Below are 6,499 nucleotides of genomic sequence, written 5' to 3'. Positions count from 1 at the left end.
GATGGCGCCATGTTCCACGATACAGGTGAGGCTAGTATAGGTGTGGTGATTCAGAATCATGACGGTGAAGTGATGGCAACCCTATCAGAAAAAATACCACAGCCCCCTTCGGTCACCCTTTTGGAATTATTAGCAGGTGGGAGAGCTGCCATTTTTGTTCATGAAGTAGGTCTTCACAATTCCATTTTGGAAGGAGACTCGGAAACTATCGTTAAAGCTCTTCAAAAAGGTGATATGTTTCAATCTACTTTTGGCCATATTTTTCGAGATACTTTGTTGTATGCAAAACCTCTATAGAGTTTTAGTTTTTATCATAAGGCAAGGTAATTGTGTTGCGAATGCCTTGGCAAAAAAAGCAATATATTGTTCGTCTTTAACAGTTTGGATGGAGTCTCTTCCTTCATATATTAGTAGTCTTGTACTAGCAGATAAGCCTTTTCCTTGATCAATAAAAATTCCCACGGATTGGATTCTTAAAAAAATAAAATAAAATAAAAAAATTCAACAGCATCCAGTCCTGCATATCCCATATATTTATTACATAAATACTACTTCGAATGCATTTTTACTTATTCTAAAGCAATCCGTAGTAGGTAAGTTGGTATCTATTTTATTTTCTTTAGATGGTATGTTTTTTCTGCACAATTTTTGCCATGTGCACAAATATAATATTATGTTTTTCTGTTTAAAAATAACTAGTCGCTAACTCATGCGATGCACGGGAAATTTTTTAGCTTATATTGAATATTTATATATGGTAGTTTAAAATATTCTTTCAAATCTTCATTTCATTTTATTTTAGTTGGAATAACTTATATAATTAAATGAAATGCTTACAAATAAGAGATGACATTAATAATATACTATATATAGTTAGTGATAATTCAAGATATCATTCAAATATGACAATTTTTTTGTTTTAAAAAAAGAACAATATTAATGCATTGAAACACAAAACACTATATTGTCCAATAGATATCACAACTTTAAAACTAAAACATGAGTAGTGATTTTTAATGGACTGGGGTAATAGCACAACTTTTAATAGAAAAAAAAAATCTGATTTAAAATTTTTTGGAGTAACACTGTAGTAAAAATTCCGAAAGGAAGCAAGGAATTCCGCTGAAAAATGCTACAAATTCATTTGGGTTTTTTTTTTTTTATTATTTTATTGAGCAGGTACATCACTGTTTAGTAAAGTCTTAATACATGGGGGACGCTGCTCCATCCAATACATCATTGTCTAGCAAACCTAGCCAGTTCTTTGCTTCACATGATATCTTCTCTGTTGGTCCATTTGTTCAAGGAAAGCCATAAGAGAAAAATAAATTCCTAATATAAGAACCAACTACGAAGTAGTCTAACATCATTAAGGAAGGCTGTGGCCAATGCTCAAATTGGTAGGTCCAGCTGACTTTAGTTCATCTACTAGACTTTTAAATTCACACTCTACCTCAACTGCTTGAAGCCCCAAATCCACAGAGGCCATGTACACCCTTCAACAGGCTATCTAAACTGATTATTTCTTTAAGCTTCCATATATTCCATTCCATAGCAAGTGTATTGGTTGTTTGCACCAAATCCACGACTAACTTCAAAGTTTCATCCACGTGCCTTTGGTTCTGATTTGACCATAATAGCCAACCTCCACCGTAACTAATACAATCAATTGGATTGGTTAAAACAATATATCAAATACTAGGAATATAAAAATAAAAAACTTGGTATTATGTATATGATACCATCAAAAGATTTAAATATCATTGTAGGCTTCCTGAATTCCACCCATCACAAAAGCCACGGCTTACATCAAATTGGCCTTTGAAATCTTGATCTCCTTCATCCCTGGAACCTGGAAAATCAAATTTCTGGACTAATTGAAAATTTGTAAATATTTCCAACTATCATCTAATAATGAAATTATTATATCTTTTCAAGAACAAAAAGGAAAACAAAGACCAAATGTTCTATGTGGCAAATTTGAAACCTATCACCAAGAAAAAGAATTAAACCTATTGGAAATTCAATAATTGATACCACTGCAAGTAATTGGTACGCTAAAAGGGTCATATTAATAACAAAAACATAAATAACCCATCTGAAATATAAGATCAAAGTTAAATCAAGATGATTAAATACCAAAACTTCCTCCTGCTAAGGCGAAACATTCAGCCATAGCAACCCAAAACACCAAAAGTAGATCACCCACATGAACAATTGAAGTGGAGAGAAAGAGCAATATATAGAAAATAATAACAGAGTAAGTAGGTCTTCGATTGAAAGCGAATCCGAATTCTTACCTTGGGTTCAGATTTTGCTCATCAGAGAATCCTGCCTTCGGTTGCACATTCTTTTATTTGAATGCCGAGTGAGATTGAGAAGGAGAATCAAAACGGAGGACTTTGAAGTCTGAATGGGCCGTGGGTCTTTGTTTTGGAGAAAGGAGAAGGGGTCTGCTTTTATGTATTGGGTTTTACAAATATCAAATCAGATTTTGTGTTTTTCTTATTATTTTTTATTATCGGGATTTAGAAATATAAATTCAGAATTTTTGTTTTTTCAAACTCAAAAACTAAACACAATAATTTTACGAAACATACTGTCCCTTTTCTATGACTTAATTTTGTCATAATATATCCCTCCTTAAAATAGACAATATTCAATGTTGTCCACCATTCAAATTTGTGTAGTTTGACTAATTTAAATTTCAAAGTGCTATATCCAACCAAGAACCATAAATAAAAATTAGTGGGAGGAAGGCCAGTTTAAGTGCAGAAAAAATAAACTCCAAAAAAATTCAAACTCGTGTCAATAGCAAGCATCACCTCCCAAAATTTTGGGCTTTTTTTTTTAGTAAAAAAAATATCCATTTTCAATGCACTTCTCAAATGATTGGCTCAATAAGCTTATAAATTGAGGACAGCTCCTACTGTTCAATTCGAAGATTCAACTTAAATCAATCAATTGGTAGGACAACCCAAAGAAAAATCAAAGAATTAAAACTACTTGTATTATGACTTTGAGGAAAGAAAATATATTGATGAGTAGATAATCGTGACGATGAGAGAATAAAAAAATAATATGAATAAATTACTTGTGTATGCTTTGAAGCTACTACCATCTCTATCAAAATTTTGAGGAGAAAAATAGAATGAAATATATTAATAAAAAATAATATATAAATTTTATTATTGATGCAACGATTTCTCTAATGTTAAAGTGAAAAAATAATATTCACACTCACAACTACTCAAAACATTTACTTAATATATTATATCATCCATACCATCCAGCCACCACTTCCATTCTAGATGATCATCTCTAACCACCCTCTGAAATTTTGTGGTTGCCTATGCTTCCTACCTATGCTTCGCAGATAATTCTTGTCACATTTAAAGACCTCAAACCAACCATTTTCATTGTAGAAACCAAAATACACACTCAGTAGTTCCACCACTATAAACTATACAACAAATTGAGCTATAGTAAATCTTGGTAACACAAAATCTAATAAAGGATTTAAAAGTATATTCCAAGAGGGAAAAAAACAACAAATTTTTAATACAAATAGTTAGAGCCTACCTTTTAATTTGGAGTATGTACATGTTTTCTTAAAGAATATAATCATATGAAACTTGAAAGCAAGTTCAAAGAATAGGTGCAGTACATAAAAGCCAGTCATTCATTTAAGTTGGAGAAAAAAAAATCCATTCTGGTTCAATTGAAAAAGCATAAAAAAAAAAATGACAGTCATGTTTTTACATCACACAAAAAAATGACATTGAGAAAATAAGGCCAACAAATACATCTCACCCTGATTAAATCAACAACACAGCATCACATTCCCTACTTATCTTCCTCCTTACCACTCTCCTATTATGACTTCTAGAACAACAACAAAAAATCACTTACAAATTTTATCAAACAGCTTGTGTATGTGTAAGAAAAACAACACTGAATGAAAAGAGAGTACCATGTTGCAACAACACCAGCATCAATATAACCAAGGGTTGTTTTTTCTCTCAAGGCCTATGCAAGCTCCTTTGTGCCTAAAAATTGAAAACACAAAATGAGGTTTTTGTAGGTACCTATGTATTTTTGATACCACATAAATAGGCAAGTTTGGTTATGAAGTTAAAAGATTTCATGTACATACTCCAATTAAAAGGTACTATGACACCACATAAACGGGCAAGTTCAGTTATGAAGTCAAAAGATTAAAAATCTGTAATATGCCTTTCGATTTTGCATAATGATAGAGGTATTCATTAAAGTTTGCTATTTGTTAAGTCTCTCTCAACCATCTCTTTGAATCTCTACCTCAAATTTATAATATCTAATATCATGCCCATCTTGCATAATCATATATAACTAAGTTATATAACTCTCAAACAACTATACTAACCAACCCTAACTTTCAAAAAAAATTCCCACAGAATCCAAAATAGCGGCAGCCCCAACATAACATTCCGTAGGCTATCATATAAGACAACCTAGAGATTATAATAATTTATAAAAAGGGAAAACCAATGTAAATAAAGATGACAATAACACTATATATCAAACCATAGCCTTTTGTAATTTCTTGTAGCTGAATTCTTTTAAACAGAGAACAAAAGGCATATTACAAATAAATTTGAGAACAAACACCTGAGCATTCCAAACTTGTTCAAGAAATACCACAAATGAATTGGCAAATAAGAATCAAAGAACAAATACCTGAGCATTCTATCAAACACAAGTTCAGCAATCTCAAACAACTATACTAACCAACCCCAACCTTCAAAAAAAATTCCCACGGAATCCAAAATGCGGCAGCCCCAACATAACATTCCATAGGCTATCATATAAGAAGACCTAGAGATTATAATAATTTATAAAAAGGGAAAACCAATGTAAATGAAGATGACAATAACACTATATATCAAACCAAAACAAACCTAGAATTGAAATCAAATAGAAGAATCCCAAGAAACCAAAAATCCAATAAAAATTGCATAACCAAAAAAAGGGAAAAAGAAAATCCAAACCAATGTAAAATGAAGATGAGAAAAACACTATATATCAACTAAAACAAACCCAAAATTAAAACCAAATAGAAGAATCCCAAGAAACCAAAAATCCAATAAAATTTGCATACAAAAAAATAGGAAAAAGAAAATATAATTACAAAAATTTCATGATTCTTCTTTGCCATAGATTTGACAACAAAGGAAGAAGAAGAAAACGTGAAAATCTGCAAAGAAAAAAAAAACACTTAAATCTAGAGCGACCCACAACCACAAACCAACAAAATTCCATGAAAACAAAAGCAAAAGAAAAACTTAAATCCAGAGCAACCCACAGCCACAAACTAACAAAATTCTATGAAAAATTGAAGCGGATAGAGGGAGCAATATATAGAAATTAAGGAGAGTAAAAAACATGTTTTAATTACCTCAAAATAATTTGCCGACATAGAATATGATGGGCTGGATTGAGCAACGATGGAGAGGCAAAGAGAAATTGATGCAGTGGTAGTGATCCATGGTGGCAGCAGCGGGAGGATCTGGGTTTTGGGGTGCCAACGTATATGATAAAATAGAGAGTTTGTGGGGTTTAGACATGTATTAGGATTCTAAATTGATGATTCTAATATAATAATAAAACATTAAAAAGATTTTTTTTTTTTTTTTTTTTAAAGGTGACTTGAAGGCTGATGGGGGAGTTGTATTATTGTATACTGTTGGGAGAGTTAAATTGATAAATTATAATATAACAAAACATTAAAAAGAATTTTTTTTAAAAAAAAAAGAAAAAGAACAAGAAAAAAGTGACGTGAAAAATTGTGGAGATAGCAGAGATTTCGGTTTTATATATATATATATATATATATTATTAACTGTTAAAACTATAGTCAGTAAGTACGCATAACATACACGTACAGTTTGCAATTGCATTCGTACGTTGCATTTAAGATTACTCATGACTCCCGCTTTGTTCAATTATACGGTAATATACACGTCCTTTTGAAAGTAAAAGTACCATTTGCGTTAGTATCACAACACTTAACATTCACAGTGATAAATATGAGAAATTATACCATCTTAATAGTAAATAACGTTACTTGTTTACTATTTTATTAAAAGACTACCACTTATTTAAAATTGTTGAGTTAGCTTATAATATTCACAAAAAAAAATCATTAAATTAACTCAATAATTTAAAATAAATAAATATTTTTTTTAGTAAAATGGTGGACAGATAACATTCATTACAAAAACCATATAATTTCTTAATAATTATGTCACACTAGACAATTCAGGCTAATATATTTATTATATTAAACAGTGAAACTCAAAAGGTTAACAACAACAAAATGTCAAAAACTGTCAAAACATATTGCATCATTCTTCCTATTCTATCTCAAAAAAAAAAAAAAAAAAAAAAAAGGGTTGTGCCTCAGGGACTCACTGTTCCGGCACCAAGTTATTCATTGTAATTTGTAAATACTATATTT

At 30.9% G+C, this 6,499-nt stretch overlaps 1 long non-coding RNA gene across 3 annotated transcripts; it reads right to left on the bottom strand.

The window, feature by feature from the left end:
* Positions 1-1,132: 1,132 nt before the first annotated feature.
* Positions 1,133-5,584, bottom strand: LOC136064612 (uncharacterized). 3 transcript variants are annotated; one of them, XR_010626231.1, is made up of 5 exons: positions 5,438-5,584; positions 3,974-4,049; positions 2,301-2,453; positions 1,743-1,852; positions 1,133-1,656 (listed from the first exon to the last, which is right to left on the bottom strand). It is a non-coding gene; the product is annotated as an uncharacterized LOC136064612 (long non-coding RNA). The 3 variants fall into 3 exon arrangements; XR_010626228.1 differs by lacking the exons at positions 3,974-4,049; positions 5,438-5,584 and having other exon boundaries at positions 2,301-2,824; XR_010626230.1 differs by lacking the exons at positions 1,133-1,656; positions 3,974-4,049; positions 5,438-5,584 and having other exon boundaries at positions 1,710-1,852; positions 2,301-2,824.
* Positions 5,585-6,499: the final 915 nt, after the last annotated feature.

This window comes from Quercus suber, unplaced genomic scaffold (genome assembly GCF_002906115.3).
Source record: "Quercus suber isolate HL8 unplaced genomic scaffold, Cork oak 2.0 scaffold_24, whole genome shotgun sequence".
In the NCBI taxonomy this organism is placed as follows: domain Eukaryota; kingdom Viridiplantae; phylum Streptophyta; class Magnoliopsida; order Fagales; family Fagaceae; genus Quercus; species Quercus suber.
Note: the sequence above shows the minus strand (reverse complement) of the source record. Positions and strands in the feature narration are given on the sequence as shown.